Genomic DNA, 18,396 nt, shown 5'->3' with positions numbered 1-18,396 from the left:
ATTAAGGTGTATTAGGTAATGTTCATGTATAATGTTGATAAGGCTCTTCCTTAATATTGCTTGTGCAGTTAGGATGTGATGATTTGTGCGGTATACAATGTGATGACGAACGTAGGGTCGTCATAAAGCGTGGCGGACACGAGATAATTTAGGTTGATTTTTATGGTTTGCGTGTCGAATTATATTGAGTTTCGAGACGTGTTAAGTTGTTAATGGTGTTGTTAATAGAATTTCCGCCGCATATTTTGTGAGATGATTGAACAAGCTAGTCCAGCGTTAGGCATTGGTATTGAAGAGAGTCATCAAGTACATGAATTAATAAATTAAGATTCGTAGTTGCAAGTAACGAAATGTTGGAATGTGCGCACGGTTAGGGTCTTAAAATGCAATTCAATGATAGTTATGTTTAAGATCAGAATCACCTATTGCGATCGATGTACATGTAGTAGATGCTTGTAGTAGATTCATGCTGTAGTAGCATTTCAGCTGATGGTGAAGGCAGACCTCGACGCAGTCCAGACTGTACCAACTTATATTTTCATGCCAGTAGATAAAGATTCATTTCAGGTGCAGCCAACAGCTCGATGGGTGGAAACGACGTGCATTTTACTCATTTATATGTATTGTGTTGCTATGTGTGATCATTTATAAATGCTGAAATCTGTTGGGGGGTTCAAGTTAACTGATATTTAGTTAGTCAGATAGGAACAATGATAACTATGAAAGGCAAGGCGGAGTGGACAGGTACAATTAACATTTGCGACGACGAGTGAATGACATAATATGACCCGATAGACTTTGATATATCCATAAGATTCTACGTTTCTGTGAATTTGTGTTAAATAATTGTTTCCGGTTTATGATGGACAATGCAAGATGGACTCGGTCCTTAGTTAATGTTAATGAATGCATATGATTTATTTTACGTTGTTCATTTCAGTTGTTCATATTCAATCAATTGATTTTTTTAAATTAAAATGTGATCCTTCCAATTTCTGTTGCGATTTATTTGAAAACTTTGCCTTAGTGTATAATTTACATTTTATGATTGGCAGTATCTATAGCTCAGTCGTCGTTATCTGAATGTGACCGAATACTCTTCGAAGGGCCATGCCCTGAGTGGAGTATCATGCGAACCTTCTGAATACTAGTCGGCAAATAATTTGATAGTTCATGGTTATCTACAAACCACGGCGTCCACGAACGGTCACATAGTGTATTAGTGTTTTTGGTCGCCCACCGTTGGGCTGAGTATTGACGAGTGAGCAGGTTAATATATTATATTTTGATTGTCAATCGCGAGGCATTGAACGAAAATAATGATGTATTTTGTCCGCTCGATGATGATGCGTATAGTAGGCAACGGAGCGATGATAGTAAAGACTTAGTTTGGCAATGGGAAGTTGGAAGGATAAATTAATCAGGGTCAGATTATTCGTTCATTCATGTGAGTATGGTAATTATTCGGTCATTTCGGTATGAGCTTGGGTTCGTCAGGGCTTAATCAGTGAATTTTGTGGCTACTAAAGCAATAGTGATAGGTTAGGTGATATTTGAGGAACGTAGGATAAAGACATTTACTGCTTGAATATCAGTGTTATTAGTAATGGCGTCATTAGCGCAAGTAAAGTTACTGCTAGAAGAGTTAGCGGGTAGATTGACGAAAGTGCAGGAATCCCAGGAAACGACCGTTAATGAAATGCGGAAAGAAATTAGAGAGTCGCAGGGAGTCGCATTAAAAGAAATTAGAGAGTCGCAGGGAGTCGCATTAAAAGAAATTAGAGAATCGCAGGAAATGTCGGCGAGCGAAATGCGAAAAGAAATTAGAGAATCACAGGAGATGACCGCTAATGAGGTGCGAAAAGAAATTAGAGAGTCACAGGAAATGGCAGCTATTGAAATGCGAAAGGAGGTTAGAGAGTCACAGGAAATTGCAGCTATTGAAATGCGAAAGGAGGTTAGAGAGTCACAGGAAGCAGTGGCAAATGAGATGCGAAGAGAAATACGAGAAAGGCAGGAGGAGACCAGTAGAGAGATTAAAGAGAATCAGCGTGTTGTTTCAGAATTAGTCATGCAGAACTCAAGGGTGATGCAGGAAGAAATATCAGCACTAGGGTCGCGAATAGCCGAAATACAGGCGGACATACAGGAGGACATGAAAAGCTTGAGAAGTGAGGTGACAGTAGCAATAAATGAGAATAGAAAAGAGATTAACGAGAGGTTCACCGAACTTCAAGCTGAATTGAAGGTCAACGTGAACGATATTCAAACACAAGTTGACCGTGATATTAATGAATTAAAAGAAGAAGTAATTATTATGCAAGGGAAAATTATCGAATCGGATACTAGTTGGGACGATAAGTTTAGGAAAGTGACTGAAAATATTGAAGAAATCAATAGAGGAGTTCATGAGGAGATGGATACGGCGAAAGAACACATTAATAGTAAATTTCAGTCCATTATTGATGAGACAGATAGAAACAGGACCCAAACGGATCAGCAGATAAAGAAATTAAGTGACGAGTTGGAAAATGTACAGAAGAACATCCAGAATATGAGGATTGATTCTGAAACAACCAAGAAACTTGTGTTGACGACTTTGGAGAAACAGTCATCGGTCGATAATGAAAGGAAAACTGAGCTAGACTATCAGTTTGAAATACCGGTATATAACACCGACAGTAGTGAGAATAGTGTTGCGCATACAGCGAACGGAACCCAAATAATAAATGTAATACGCACAAACGAAGATAGACCAAAAAAGTTCACCGGAAATATAAAGTCGGGAATGACTCCTCGAGGGTTCATTCGAGAAATCGAAGAGTATTTCCGCGAGGCAAAAATAATGCCGGAGAGGCAATTAAAGGCAGTGGAACGACATTTGGACGGAGCACCACTGATATGGTACAAAGCGTTCAGGTACATTTTTGAAGACTACGCCGGATTTAAGAGCGCGTTCTTAGAACGTTTTTGGGGAATTGACGTTCAACAAAATGTCAGATTGGAGCTGTATTCAAAAAAATATTCTCTCAGCGGACCGAGTTGTTTCTCGGACTATTTTACCATGCAGTTCCACCGTTTGAAAGAGCTTGACTCACCCCCAACAGAACTCGAAATGGTGCGAGCCATAATTAAACAATTTCCACCTGATGTTCAACGGTTGATGACAACAGCGAACGTACAGTCCGCGGTGCAAGCAGAGGCAATTTTGAGGCAGCTTGACAGCACAAACACGCAAGTCGGAAATAGAATAATAAGGCATGTAGATCCAGTGGTAAACGTCGCAACGACAGTGGAACAGGAAAATGAATGTCGGGGGAATAATCAATGCTACTGCATGAGGAGAGAGAAGCAGGAGAGACATGATAATTCAGAAGACAACCAACGCGACCGGAGATGGACATCATGTCAGAATGGTAATGGAAGATATCCACGGTTTAGAAGAGGAACAATGATAACTATGAAAGGCAAGGCGGAGTGGACAGGTACAATTAACATTTGCGACGACGAGTGAATGACATAATATGACCCGATAGACTTTGATATATCCATAAGGTTCTACGTTTCTGTGAATTTGTGTTAAATAATTGTTTCCGGTTTATGATGGACAATGCAAGATGGACTCGGTCCTTAGTTAATGTTAATGAATGCATATGATTTATTTTACGTTGTTCATTTCAGTTGTTCATATTCAATCAATTGATTTTTTTAAATTAAAATGTGATCCTTCCAATTTCTGTTACGATTTATTTGAAAACTTTGCCTTAGTGTATAATTTACATTTTATGATTGGCAGTATCTATAGCTCAGTCGTCGTTATCTGAATGTGACCGAATACTCTTCGAAGGGCCATGCCCTGAGTGGAGTATCATGCGAACCTTCTGAATACTAGTCGGCAAATAATTTGATAGTTCATGGTTATCTACAAACCACGGCGTCCACGAACGGTCACAATATATCGGTTGCCAAAAATTGTATTCAAGTTGACGGTCACCGGACTGTCACTTTGTCAGTGTCAAGAAACAAGTCTCTCTCGAAAAGCGAAACCTTATTTTAAGATCTATCTCCCCGTGCATGTCAAACGAATTGCTAAGATTTAGCAGCGGACGACCCACAGAGAGGCCGTCGGACTAACCTACCTTCCCGGAATCGTCTCAGCATGATAATACAAATTACATATTTCATGGTACATAACCTCTGACTGCGATTCACTCCTCGGCAGTGTTTAAACATGACCGGTTGAACATCGGTTTTAGACACTGTCTAAGTGATAAATAACGTCTGTGCAATGCGGCAGCCATGCTTAGGCATTGTTTAACCGTAGACATCGTCTAAATACCGTTTCTGCAATTGGCCCAATGATTTTGTAAAGACCTAGTCCACAGAACGAGGTATCTCACCTTATCATGGACCGAGCAAGTCTACATTCCTTTCTTATCAGATGTTTCTCCACTTTTTAGTGGACATGACATCCTTGCGTTTGTTAAAAGTCATTAAAACAATGTACTGGACGTGGACGCGTTTTTAGTCTAATATTGTTACATATAGTTTTTGGTAACCATGGTAATTCTCCAATATTAACAATATTTCGTGGCTAGCTAAATTTTTAGTTGTTTTCATGTCTTATCAAAATTTTCCCTCGTGGACATTTCGAGAAATTCTAAATTATGTTATATATTATAACACTCTTGGTTCTATTTGTGCTGATAGTTGGTATCATTAAACATGCAGTAGATTCCTTGAACTCCCCTGAAGTCATTCAGGTGAAGAACAAGGCGAATGGTCCCTTGGCGCCCGAAGAAATCGAGGTTATAGAGTTGAACTGAATTTATGGCGGATGACCGAAAGAGGAGTGGATAACGATTGATGTAAGAAAAACTGGGACACGGAACTCATCCAAGTCATGGTGGATATGAAAATCCTAGCATCCGTTGGAATTTTGGTCTTATTGATATTGATTGGAGTTGCTTTAAAGATGTTCGTTTTCAAGAAATGCGAAAGGCCTCCTACTCCTAGAGCACCTGCTGCTGCCCCTGCTCGCCCTGCTCCCACTCCTTCGGATGAGTGAGAATTTCGAGGAGAGTCGCGATGGACCTGATGGATGTTCTAGTTTTCATGGCCATGTGGGTGCTGTGTGTAGTTTCAGCTGGACTACTGGAGTATGTCATAAATATTTTATGGCCAGCCCCATCAGTCTCTGAGAAACAGCAAAATAAGCCAGGTACTGACAAATTAATCCTCTTTTCTTTCTTTTCTTTTCTTTCGCAGAGCTGAGTGGCTCAGACGGTTAAGGCGCTGGCCTTCTGACCCCAACTTGGCAGGTTCTATCCTGGCTCAATCCGGTGGTATTTGAAGGTGCTCAAATACGTCAGCCTCGTGTCGGTAGATTTACTGGCACGTAAAAAGAACTCCTGAGGGACTAAATTCCGGCACCTCGGCGTCTCCGGAAACCGTAAAACAGTAGTTAGTGGGACGTAAAACAAATAACATTAATTATTATTATTTCTTTCTTTCTTTCTTTCTTTCTTTCTTAATTCAGTCCTGGTTACCTACCATTTCTCACATTCTAAGGAAATAGAAATTAAAGAAATCTTACTTGGAATGAGTCTCAGAGGGGAGGAGATTTCATAGCGATATCTGAGAACCCACTGTCCCGCCTCCCACTTTCATTACCCAACGAAGACTATTACACGCCATTTTTATTGCTTAAGTAACAACTTGCATTTCTATTGGCGAACAGAAATTGCCGCGTGATGTCAGTATCGTGAATGATTTTACTTGGAATACGTTACCAACCCCAGCAGGTTAAAAGCACAAGTAAATGAAACGTATGAAGAAAACATTTTAGATTACAGAATGGAAATAATTAATTAATTGTTAATTATTTGCGTATGGACCCTGTTTTATCACGCATTACATTTATGATTCGCCTTTCTAACAGACCATATTGCTTTCATTCTTTCGCTGTGTGCCTGTTTTCTTTCTTCTGACCACTTAGTCCCCGATCTTTTAGGGACTTCATTCTCTGGCTTTACTACCCATCTATGTATCTTGTGACGGTAAATGTTTCTGTCCACTGTTTCTGGTGGTTCTATATGGGCCTTTTCCAGATCATTTTTGACATCTTGTATCCATGGTACGTTCTTCAGTTTTTCGGTGTATGTCAAAATCTTGTGGGTTAGCCTTGAAGACGATAGTCTGTGAACGTGTCCATAGAATTTCAGTCTTCGTTTCCTGACGTCTGCGGCAAGGTTAGACAGTCTTTCCGTAGCTTTGCGTGATTTGAGCCTATACCCTTCTTCCTTTTTATCTGGACCCAGAATTTTCCTCAAGATCTTCCTTTCCTCCTTCAAGATGGAAATAATGTTATATGAAACTTACCTTGATACAAAGGTCGTTACCAAGCGTCTTTTCCACAGGAAGCTAGAGGCTTCCATCCTTTGCGTATCTGCATATTACTGGTCTTCCAGATGGTGGTGGTGATTACTGTTTTGAGAGGAAGTACAGCTAGGCAACCATCCTCTAATAACACTAATCAGGGAGAAAAAACGGGAAGGGATCCTACACTTTAAAAATGAAGGTATCGGCCAAAGAAAGACAAGGGCCACGAAGGGCGTGAAATTGAAAGAATCCCTAGCCCTCGCGAACCTAATAGCGTCGGGGTCGGAAAAGAACAGGGGTTCACCAAGTAAGGTCGGGTAGGATAGATGAAATTGAGGAGCCTGGCACAGGCACGTGGAAGCAATTCTACTACTCAGCTAAGGGCCCCGTGGTCGCCAAACCACGCTCCAAAGTTAAGAGCTTCTGGGGCCCCCTTTAGTTGCCTCTTACGACAGGCAGGGGATACCGTGGTTGTTATTCTACCGCCCCCACCAATATGGGGATGGTCTTCCAGACAAACGGTCTTTTCCAGCCCCTACCCCAACCAGACCAATCGTCTTACCTACAGGGAGTTTACGCCCCCCAGACATCCTTTGTTTGTCCGCATAGTTCTGAACTACGCAGGTTGGCAGTCCTGTGCACCGCTCAAATACGTCCTCTGAGAGAAGGCCGCGAAAGAAAAACAAACGACAGTCGTTCCCCGCGTACGTGTATGTTTGTGGCAAATGGTACACCCCAGGGACTCGGACTCAGCCTCCGGAGGTCAACTGAGTAGAGGGGAGTTCAATTCCCACCTCAGTCATCCTCGAAGTGGTTTTCCGTGGTTTCCCACCTCTTCTCCGGGAAAATGCAGGGATGGCACCTAATTTCAGGCCACGGCCGCTCCGCATCCCTCCCTCTTTCTTGCCTATCCCTTCCAATCTTCGCATCCTTAACAAGGCCGCTGCTCAGCATAGCAGCCGAGGCCGCCTGGATGATGTACTGGTACTCCTTCCCAGTGTATCCACGATCAGATATCTCACGCTGCAAGGCACCATCCCTGTGGCGATAGAGGTGGGATATCTCGCTGAATCTGGAGGAAAACTAACCCTGGACGGTGAAGGAAATAAATAAATAAATAAATAAATAAATAAATAAATAAATAAATAAATAAATAAATAAATAAATAAATAAATAAATAAATAAATAAATAAATAAATAAATAAATAAATAAATAAATAGTGTGGGCAAAATAAAATTGGCCCCGGAACTATTTATATTACCGACAATGAACTGACCCCTCTTAATGAACAGGAGAAGTGCCCATCACAAAAAATGCTGGAAACCGTGTTTTCTAGGCATCAACCGGTTGCTGTCATATTTTTGTCCATGCGCATCTCTCACATGTTCTGTCCCGAATACGTCGCTGTGCCAATCAATACGTGTGTGTGAGGGAGAGGAGCAGACGTGTTTAGTGACCAGTTGAATGCAACACAAAATGATGCTCACGATAAAACAGCGCGTGTTCACTGTCGAGTGTTACGCGAAGCACGGTTGGTGGAAAACCTGTGCCAAACTCTTTGGGCAAGAGTTTAAGACTGGGGGCATTTTGGCAAAACATCCAGCGAAGTCTGCAATGCAAAACTTAGTTGCAAAACCGCGTGAAAGGGACTCTGTAGCGAATAAAGGTCGTAACTCTCCGAAAAGTTTTGGAACACCTTGAGATTATGCAATGGCTTTTCGACGTACTGATGGGTATTTTCTGATGCATAATTGTTCGTGTTCTATGAGGTCACATACGCTGACAGACTGAACCAGGTATTACATAGAGAAATGAATAGCTGTGGATTCAAAAGTCCTGACTCCACTTCACTCAGAAACTAACTAGCGGCAGAACTCAGAACCCGATGGTACGTCTCATGCACGCCGATTTATGGTAATTATTGGGGCATGATTAACACGAACACAGGAATGTGAAATGAAGAACAACTATCAATGCGAACATTCCTATATAATAACAATATTCACAGACAAACTGTGCAATAATAGAGCTTTTTTCTCAAATACATTTTTGAACGAGTCTAATGTACAGAGTTTTCAATTCCTATTCTCACCACCAGATGGGGTTTCATTCATTCCATTCCTGACCCGATCGAATGACTGGAAACAGGCTGTGGACTTTTCATGAAAAGTCATCAATTCATTCGTCTGTGATGTGACAGACAGACAGACAGACAGACAGACAGACAGACAGACAGACAGACAGACAGACAGACAGACAGACAGACAGACAGACAGACAGACAGACAGACAGACAGACAGACAGACAGACAGACAGACAGACAGACAGACAGACAAAAATTAAACTGAACCCGCCAATGGCTATTATTTGTTCTGTCCGGTGTAAAAACCAAGTAGCAAGTCAAAAACAATACAGACGAAAGGAGGATTATTTTAAAATATATATACATCGCACCACCTGTCCTGCTGGCCGCGCAGAAAAGGGAGCTTGCATCCGGGAAATAGTGGGTTAGAACCCCACTGTCGGCAATCTTCAAGATGGTTTTCCGTCGTTTCTCGTTTTCACGCCTGGGAAACGCTGGAGCTATGCCCTAACTAGGACGACGGCCACTTCTTTTTCACTCCTAGGACTTTCCTCTTCCATCGTCCGAATAAGACCTATCTGTGTCGGTGCGACGTAAAGCAATTGTTAAATTGGTCCTGGGAGATATATAATTAAGATGGTGTCATGTTTCCCCATGGGAAAGTCAAATCATCGTAAATATGTCTTTGTCTCTCGGCCATGGCCATTCATCAACGGCTGCTAATTTCAGATGGCCGCTAGCCATACGATTGCTAGGTAACGTTGTCTGTCCATCTATCCATTCTTTGCACCACAGCCTGAACGTTTGCTAGGTTACACTCCCGTCATACATTTTGTAGCGTGACATTATTTACTTACACAAATTTTCAGCTTTAGGACATATTTGTCAAAAAGTTAGATTTTGAGTTGTTGTGTACATTTCATTTTTCATTTCATTATCCGCTTAACTTCGAGGGTTGGCTTTTCCTGGGACTCAGCGAGATATCCCATCCTACAGGCTCAAGGACAGTGTTCTAGAGCGTGAGAGGTTACGTGAACGCTGGTGATCCACGAAATATCACTGTAGTGTTTGTCACAAATGGAAGGTAATCATTGATTTACTGAAATAAAGTCTCAAATCCCAGGTAGATTAAGAAATACCGTCGTTACTAGCAAGAAATATGAGTACGTACATACGAGCTGTAAACAGGAGTCCATGGTGTTACATTTCGCTGCTTGCGCCGTTTTTTGTTTCTTTCTTGAGGTCCAGGGCTGGCACCGATGAATGGGAGTGCTATGTCTGTGATCTTTGTTATCTTTGTCCATATGTCTTGCATTCCGCTGCTCGCGCCGTCGTTTGATTTTTCTTAAGGTCCAGGGCTGGCACCAACGAGCTCTAGCTCTCTTTCTAGCTCGTTGGCTGGCACCGATGAATGGGAGTGCGGGTATTTTGTTGAACCAAAAATAGCATGATCCCTGGACCAATACATATATATATATATATTAAAAGGAAAATAGCATGATCCCTGGACCAATAAATCGTGTAATGAATCAGTTATAGTGTGCTCTTGAAGTGACAGCCCATCAAATTATATCGAATGAGAAAAATCAATAAAACGACACCAAAGAACTTCAGTGAGCAAAGACATCACAGACGAAAGTGTTGGACAAACAAAACACTTACGGAAGCGCTGCGACGTAGCAGAAATAGTTGTAAGGCAGTAAAGTATGTATTCTCTAAAATAAAATATTTCGTATTATTTCTTAATCAACCTGGGATTTGAGACTTTATTTGAGTAAACCAAGTACTCTCTTCAATTTGTGACAAATATTACAGTGATATTTCGTGGATCACCAGCGTTCACGTAACCGCGTGGGATTTTCTGTGGGGGATAAAACTGGGGAGGAGGGCCAGAACATCGACCAGGCGACTTGACCTGCTATGCTGAACAGGAGCCTTGTGGGGGAACGCCTGTTTTACCTTGGTGCAAACAGAGAGTGGCACGTCGCAACAGAGCAAGCTGTACTGATCTGATAACGCTGAAACCTATCACAGACGTAGACAACGGTGCCATCTAGCTGCTGGTGAGCACAACAACGCTCTAGAGCCAACCTAAAGCCAATTAGAGCAAAGTTGTGCATACTGACTGACTTGCCCTCGTACATTATTCACGGGAAACACTCAGGAGCAGAACGTATCAATATATCACATGAAACTCGTCCTCACATTGAATGTTCCAAAACCCAGCTCGATAGCTGCAGTCGCTTAAGTGCGGCCAGTATCCAGTATTCGGGAGATAGTAGGTTCGAACCCCACTGTCGGCAGCCCTGAAAATGGTTTTCCGTGGTTTCCCATTTTCACACCAGGCAAATGCTGGGGCTGTACCTTAATAAAGGCCACGGTCGCTTCCTTCCAACTCCTAGCCCTTTCCTGTCCCATGGTCGCCGTAAGACCTATCGGTGTCGGTGCGACGTAAAACAACTAGCAAAAAAAATCTTCAAAATGCTCTGCGTTAGCGTTGGTACGTGCATCAGCCCCCATCCGAGTTTCAATGTGCGGGTGGATTTTAGCAAGTATTTCGACGTGCCCATATTGTCATTCTCTATGAACTATCGGATATTTGGGATCTGTTTACGAGTTCCGTTACCAGTGTTTTTTCTTTGTTTCCGAATTTGTCCACCTATGGACCGCACTGAACTTAAGTCTTCTTCTTCTTCTTCTTCTTCTTCTTCTTCTTCTTCTTCTTCTCCTCCTCCTCCTCCCCGAACGTCTTCATCCTTTCACTTCTGATCTTCCTTTCTTTCTCAGATATGACCAATTTGGGTCTACATTTTGGTGGTTTCTCCTGGAATGTTGTGATGCTGTCCACTCGGCTACTAAATTCTTTTCTGTTGTGAATCATATCCATCTTTTTACCTCTTCCACCCACTTCGTCGAAGCTTTCAGTCCAGTGATGTACTTGAATATTTTCTTAGTTAGCCGTTTCTCATCCATTCATTCTAGATACCCATACAATTTTAGCCTTCGCTTTCGCAAGTGATTTACCAGCGCTTATTACATGATTTATTAAAAAATAACATGTACAATAATTCCTCACTCCTCATCCAGTCTCTCAAATACCTGTTGACTCATCAATTTCAATCGCCCTTTCATTCACACATTAACAGGAAACATGCAGCAGTTCATTTGAATAATGGTTTTCTTTATGTAGCCGTACAATTTAAATGTCTGAGGTTTACAATTTATCTCAGTTTTCCTAGTTCATGATTAGTAAAATAACACTTGTTTCTTTTCATGCAAGAGGAATCACCAGTTGCCCCGTTCAGTTATCCATGCCATTATGAACGGAGCCGAAGTTCAGAACTATGGTATTCGTGGTTCAAAGTATCTGACGCAAGCAGCATGTACTGTATCTCATTGTGATCCTAGTCTCATGAGTGCTCTTCTTTTTCAGTGAATGCGGTGAGACCAACTCATGAAATACGGATTGAGCGACAGAACACTATCCACATCACCCCACCTCCTAGTTTAACAAAACCAGGTAAGGACTAATAGTATGATCTAAGGTACTGTACCTTGCACCACCTTTGTCATGTATCCAAGTATCAGTCGCACCAATTGGACCACAATGAAGCATTTACTGAAGCCAATATATGTTGCAGCCAGGGCCGCACCTGTCGTGGGGCAAGTGCACCCCCCTCCCGGCCAGCCCCTGAGCACGATGGGTCCCGCGCACACAGGAAGAAGTAAAGTATACCATACACTAACGTACAAAAACATTTAAGCACCTAGAAGGAGGGGAGAAAATTAAATGAAACTTCACGTGTTGAGATGTTATGTGATTTTGAGTCGTTATGAAATCAAGCGAAACAATAACGAAGTTGGCAGGTGGAGCACACTGCTAGTCCATTGTCACTAAGATGTTTGACCCCACTGGACCTGGTTGCTTGCAGGGATTCGGTAAGGAAGGGTGGCGTAGAGGTATTGTATCTTCTGCTGAGGCAAGTTACCTACAAGTGTTGTAATTGGCCCTCAGTATTCTGGATACTAGCACTGGGACGGAGTTGACATTTAAGATGGTCCTACACACGTTATATCGGGGACAGATCAGGAGATCGTGGAGGCCAACAAAATACTTAAGCATCAAACAGGTAGTTTCTAGAGACAGGAGCCATGTGTAGAAGAGTGTCTCACGATTGGTAACACTTGAGGACGCAAGATGTCCGTGACGTACAGTTTAGCTGTCAGTCTTCCTGAATGTCTACCTAAGGTGACTTCATGTTATACCCGAAGGATTCCCACTTCATGACGCCAGGAGTAAAACCGGTGGGTCTTTCCAAAACATTGGAAAAATATACCTACTCCCCTTGGCGCCGCCATGCTCGCAGACGATGGTCATCTGAGGCAGTGCAGAACGGAGATTCATCACCACTCGTCAGTGGTCTATGCTTCCCGTGTACAGCACCACTCCAAACGCCGCCGTGTGAGTTGTGCTGTTCATGGCAGTCAACTCATGGGACGGCGACTCAATAGTCCAGCATCTACAACAATTGTGCGGGATGACACGGGGTGTTGTAGGGAGCCCATTATTTGCACCAGGATGGCAGGCGCAGATGTACAATTTGCTCCGTGCACAATATGGTAATCCTCCCTTTGTGTGGTCAGACTTGATCAACCGGAATCTTGATTACCCATGTGGTTTCACCTCACGTTCCCATTCAGTCCCCCATCGGGCCACTGTTACATCTAAATATTTCACATACCTGGACATTGCCTGATTTGACCAGCCGGCCACAGGCACCCAGAGTGACGCCCCTTTCAAAATAAGGTAAATCCGGGACAGATGCCGCCCCGGTAGAGATGCCGCATACACTGTGGCTAAAGGTTCCCATCGTTACAGCTAGATGGCAATATTAGTGGTTTTACAGTTTCTAAGGAAAAACTACTGTCTGCGAGTGTGACGAAATTTGCTCGTATATTACGCCAATTATAGCCGATATCATGAGGCGAGTACATGTTTCCTCCTGACAAAGTTTTTGCGTGTGTTAATTTATTGTATATTAAGTTGGCTTCAAATGCTTAAATCAGACGTTTTTAGTACAGTAGACGTCAGAAACATAACTGTAGTTGAGAGTAAGCTAATTTTGGGCCATGATAGCCTTGAGATATGAAAACAGGAGGGTGCGGCGTCTCTCCCTGATAGTTGGCCTTCGGGCTGAGCAGCGGTCGCTGTGCAGGCCAGAGCCATTTCAAGGGTGTTAAGTGCCATGGGGTTTTATATAACACAGTGAAGAATCCATTGCACATGCACATTTATAGTAAATCGAAATTAAAATATGATTTTAATGTTGTAAATTATCAGATAGATTTTTTCCATTGAATGATTATATTATGTGGATATAATTGTCTTGTAGTAGTCTACGTTCTAGTGTTCGGTTATATTAAAGTTGAAGAAACTGGCTTAAATTTGATTTTGTCATTAATTATTTTACTCGCGGCATCTTTCCCGAGCAAAGTCGGCATCTATACCGGGATCCGGGGAGAGACGCCGCAGATGCAACAATTCCTTTGTTCACTCCTTTCTTCCATTTACTTTCAATTGCCAATATTTTGTTCATCCCTGATCAAATGTACATGTTTTCAAATTATGCTCGATGAATTTGCAACAATTTTTTAAATTAATATTCCGAGATATAACAAAAGACATAAAAAGTGCGGCAACTCTCCCGGAATTACTGTTAACGTTGTCTCAAACAAGCACGCGGCATTCTCTGGGGTACTTCACAGTGCTAACTTGCCAATTGACGAATCGAACCATTTTATTTATATTCCTATCCGTCAGCCAAACCAGCGGCACTTTGGCCATTGAAATGGAGGCAATGTTGGCTTATTGAATTTTGATTTTGGGTTGTATGTTTGTACATACGTAGATTGACCTTTTGTTTTCCGGCGCAGGAATCATCACGATCGACGGAGAGGCACCCCAAGGCGAATCCTCATCACACTGCACCCGTCATACTGGACTCCGCTATCCCTCCTTTTATTGAGAAAAGACGTTTTACAATATTTACATATTTAAAAGCAAGTACAAAATTTTATTTATATTATTTTAAGATTTATACTTAGGGCCTGTACTAAGACTGTCAGGTAAACAGCCAGATAACTAAGATGAAGTTTTGCTAATAGAAGTTAAATACTTTCTTGCGTACTACCAACAGATTTTAACGACCGTATTGTTATGCGGAAGGTGTAGTAATATTTTTAATGCGTTGGTAAAAAGGTTACTTAAAATATAGGGAAATTTAGCGCTGTGGTATACGTGTCTCCTCGTGTTTTCGTTTGTTTAGTGCTATTCCCTTTGAAATTGTATTACCCAATAACAGACTCTTATTAAGCCATAATGTGGAAGTTCAGATCAAAAACAGAATTAGGATTGAAATCTACACAAAAAGAAGAAATGCTAAAATTAATTAACTATGTAACTAAACTCAGAAATTGTTGTAGAAAATAACACGACTGAAAATGTAACACGGAAGTAAAAGTTAAGATTCAGGTTATGTATCTTATGAAATAATTCTCACCACACGTTACAAATTTGTTTTCTGTCTAATACTATTTACAAGGGTGCGTGTTATGGCGAAAGTAAAGTTTATATTCGTAATTAATGCCAGGTATGCGGCGTAGTGTAACCGTGTCGGTAACAGATATAACTGTATCGGTAACTGACTGTGGGAACTAAGGCATTTTCTAGCCTTCCTTGTCCGTATGGCGTAGTGTAACCGTGTCTGTAACAGATATAACTGTATCGGTAACTGACTGTGGGAACTGAGGCATTTTCTAGCTTTCTTTGTCCGTATGGAAGTTAGATTGCATGAGGTTGCGCAGCAACTCCGATTTGGTGGTGCCTACTCAAGTACTTCGTTGCTTGAAAAATATCCGGAGAGAGAACTCAAGCTAAGGAAAGAACAAGGAGGAATGATATATTCTAATAACCCCACCCACTAAAAACGGCTGAAATACGATAGTGCCAACTTGTTAACTTGGTATGAAGCTGGGTATTTCGAAATAATTGTATTACATGTTAAGTGAAAGATCGGAAAGTCATATGTGGGCATTTTAAACCTATGGAAAATTTTAAACAGTTATAATTGTGTTGCAGAAGAAGGTAAGCGTTCAAAGCGTACCAAGTTAGCTGTGTACCCGGAATCAGAATGGGAAATCACCGAAGAGGCGTCCCTATTCGATTGAAGATGTCCATTTAATTACCGATCGAATTGCTTTCCGCATATAATAAGACGTCATAGAATTATAAGCTACACATTTTGACCGCATCACCGATGTCAGAAGACCCGTAGAACACAAGATATGGAAACTGTAGTGTGGACGATCTGGTATTCGTTCTGCGAGCTGGGGTGAGTTTATTTAAGATCTTTTTTGCTAGTTGCTTTACGTCGCACCGACACAGATAGGTGTTATGGCTACTATGGGACAGGAAAGGCCTAGGAATGGGAAGGAAGCGGTAGTGGCCTTAATTAATGTAAGCCCCAGAATTTGCCTGGTGTGAAAATGGGAAACCACGGAAAACCATCTTCAGGGCTGCCGACAGTTGGGATCCAACCCACTATCTACCGGATGCGAGTTCACAGCTGTGCCCGGTAGTATATTTAAGAGATCGCCCTGTGGTTGAAGGAGGAATTGCCGTGGAGTGTTGAGAGGGGCAGACGTTCCGGTCGCGTCAAGTGTCTCCAGATATAATTCCTTTTTGCGGGAGTGGAAATTGAATTGTGTCGTAACGCAGTAGACGAAAGAATTTCGTAGTAAATATATACGTGGTATGCACGCTGGTTACGAACAAGGGTGTAAAAATCCCGGTGAAATGGAAATGATGTGAAAATTCGAGCGGGTATAGGAAGATTGTATCGCCGTATGACCGCGGAGGCTGAATATCGCGATATTAAAACGCGAGGTTGTTAGTTGTCAATAAACAGTACAGATATAGATTCAACCGAAAAGATAATTTCATAAACAGTGCCGGAGAAAATTTAAAGAGATTCCACAGTAAATTTGATATTTAATAAACAGTGTCGACGGAAGACGTGGTTAATGGAACGTTGTTTGTATTAGCAAGTTCCAGTGGATTCAAACTCTAGGCCATGGAGGTGCACACGATGAAGAGAAGAGGAAACATTGAACCAGTGATCCGTGCCAGTATCGTGCAGGCGTAAACATCTACCAGGGGCCTCTTCGAGGTTCGAACCATGGACATCTCAACATGATGATAAGTACACTGATTTGAAATATGATGTAGTATTGTAAATGCGGGGTTTAATTTCTTCTAAAAATGTAAGTAACTTAGGATAGGGTTGTCAAAATAAATATGAATTGGGTTTGAAACTAGGGAGCAATATTTAGTCGGTCAGTGTATTTCTTGTGTGATGAAAATTTAGATGGGGAAGGAAACTTTGTTGTAGGATATTAATTTCAAATATATGTAATTTAAATTGAGAGTAATGCATGAGCGTGGATTAAAGGTTAATATATCATAAATGTTGAAAGTGCTTTAGGTAATAAGGGTAAAGTTATATTTTGTTTTTATGATTTCAAACTGTTTATATTTTTTCTTGTATTGTTATTTGGGACATTTATTTCATACCCGTAATGCATGACGATAGGGTCATCTATATGCCTTTGCTGGTGTGTTGATCGATGGGATAGCAATGTACTCTGGTTTTAAAGAAAATTTGCAAGATCGTAGTATAGAGAATTGGCTGTATTATTTTGTGTGATGTGTGACATGCCTGGGTCTCGACTACATGTTCTACCAACTTAGGTTGGGATTTTCTTTTTCTGTTAAGCGGATAATATTTCTATAGACTGAAAATAATGGCCACGTTAATAATCTATTTGATGTGTTGACGGGCCGATGACCTTTGATGTTAGGCCCCTTAAAACAACAAGCAGAGTGATGTGTTGAGTATAAGTTAGAAGAAAACCGCGTTTTTAATTTCCATGTGTTCGGGTAAGTTGTGAGCCCGGGTACTTCATGATTACATTCTGTGATAATATATGGATATATGGATAAATGGAGGTTTGACTTGATATCAGATAGGCATATGTGCAGAGTACGTATAAATGAATGTATTTAATTGTGGTTGAAATATGATTTACCACGATATTTTTCCGAGGCTGCAGTATGCTTCGCTTTTAAAGTGGATTTGTTTTACTTAAAGAGAGTGGTCGCTATCCTTTTGAGATTACGCGGGACCAGGTGTCAAGTTAATTATGTTTGAAGGAGTGACCGCTCTTCGCCGAGTAACAGCTCTGGAGAGTAGAATACATATATTAAAACTTGCCACCGAAAGGAAAATGCCTGCGGTTCACAAAATAATTTCGCATTTGTGTTTTTCGCAATTACATTATGTTCAGTTCGGTATAGGAATATGTTTCACTGGAACCCTAGATTGGAATATTTGTTTCATCTTCTGTAATCATAACAGGTAGAGAATTTCAGTGACCCAAACCATGGGGCGTGCAGAAGATCTTCGGTTCGAGTCCCAAGGCAAACCCAGGATTTTCGTCACACACAAATCTCCGATGAAATACAGCCATTCTCATTCTTTCGATTTTTCAGAATATTTGTGTAGTGTGTGCTTATATTTCAGTGTACGATCTTCTTTGATAGCTATTTTATTTTTTTGTGCGTGTGTGTCAGACTTCGAGAGCGGGTTCAGCCTCATGGCTTGGCTTCTTTTTGTTCAGTGCGATATGGGTTCGATGCCGAACCCAACATCTGGTTCTTTTGTGTTGTCTGTTGTGTCTTGTCTATGTGTGCTTGAACTATTTGGCGTTATTTTTAAGATTTTATTAGTTCATTAGGCGACCACTAAAAGTTGTATCCAGAAGACGGGAGTTGTTTTTTAATATAGAAGAAATAGGTTAATGATAAATCATC

At 41.4% G+C, this 18,396-nt stretch overlaps 1 long non-coding RNA gene across 1 annotated transcript in view; it reads left to right on the top strand.

Moving 5' to 3' along the window:
• LOC137499042 (uncharacterized) overlaps positions 1-14,498 on the top strand; it is an 88,433-nt gene extending 73,935 nt beyond the window's left edge. Inside the window, exons 2-4 of the long non-coding RNA XR_011017987.1 lie at positions 11,899-11,985; positions 12,107-12,190; positions 14,400-14,498. This is a non-coding gene — a long non-coding RNA (uncharacterized lncRNA). The remainder of the gene's footprint in view (positions 1-11,898; positions 11,986-12,106; positions 12,191-14,399) is intronic.
• The last annotated feature ends 3,898 nt before the right edge of the window (positions 14,499-18,396 follow it).

This window comes from Anabrus simplex, chromosome 3 (genome assembly GCF_040414725.1).
Source record: "Anabrus simplex isolate iqAnaSimp1 chromosome 3, ASM4041472v1, whole genome shotgun sequence".
Classification (NCBI taxonomy): Eukaryota; Metazoa; Arthropoda; class Insecta; order Orthoptera; family Tettigoniidae; genus Anabrus; species Anabrus simplex.
Note: the sequence above shows the minus strand (reverse complement) of the source record. Positions and strands in the feature narration are given on the sequence as shown.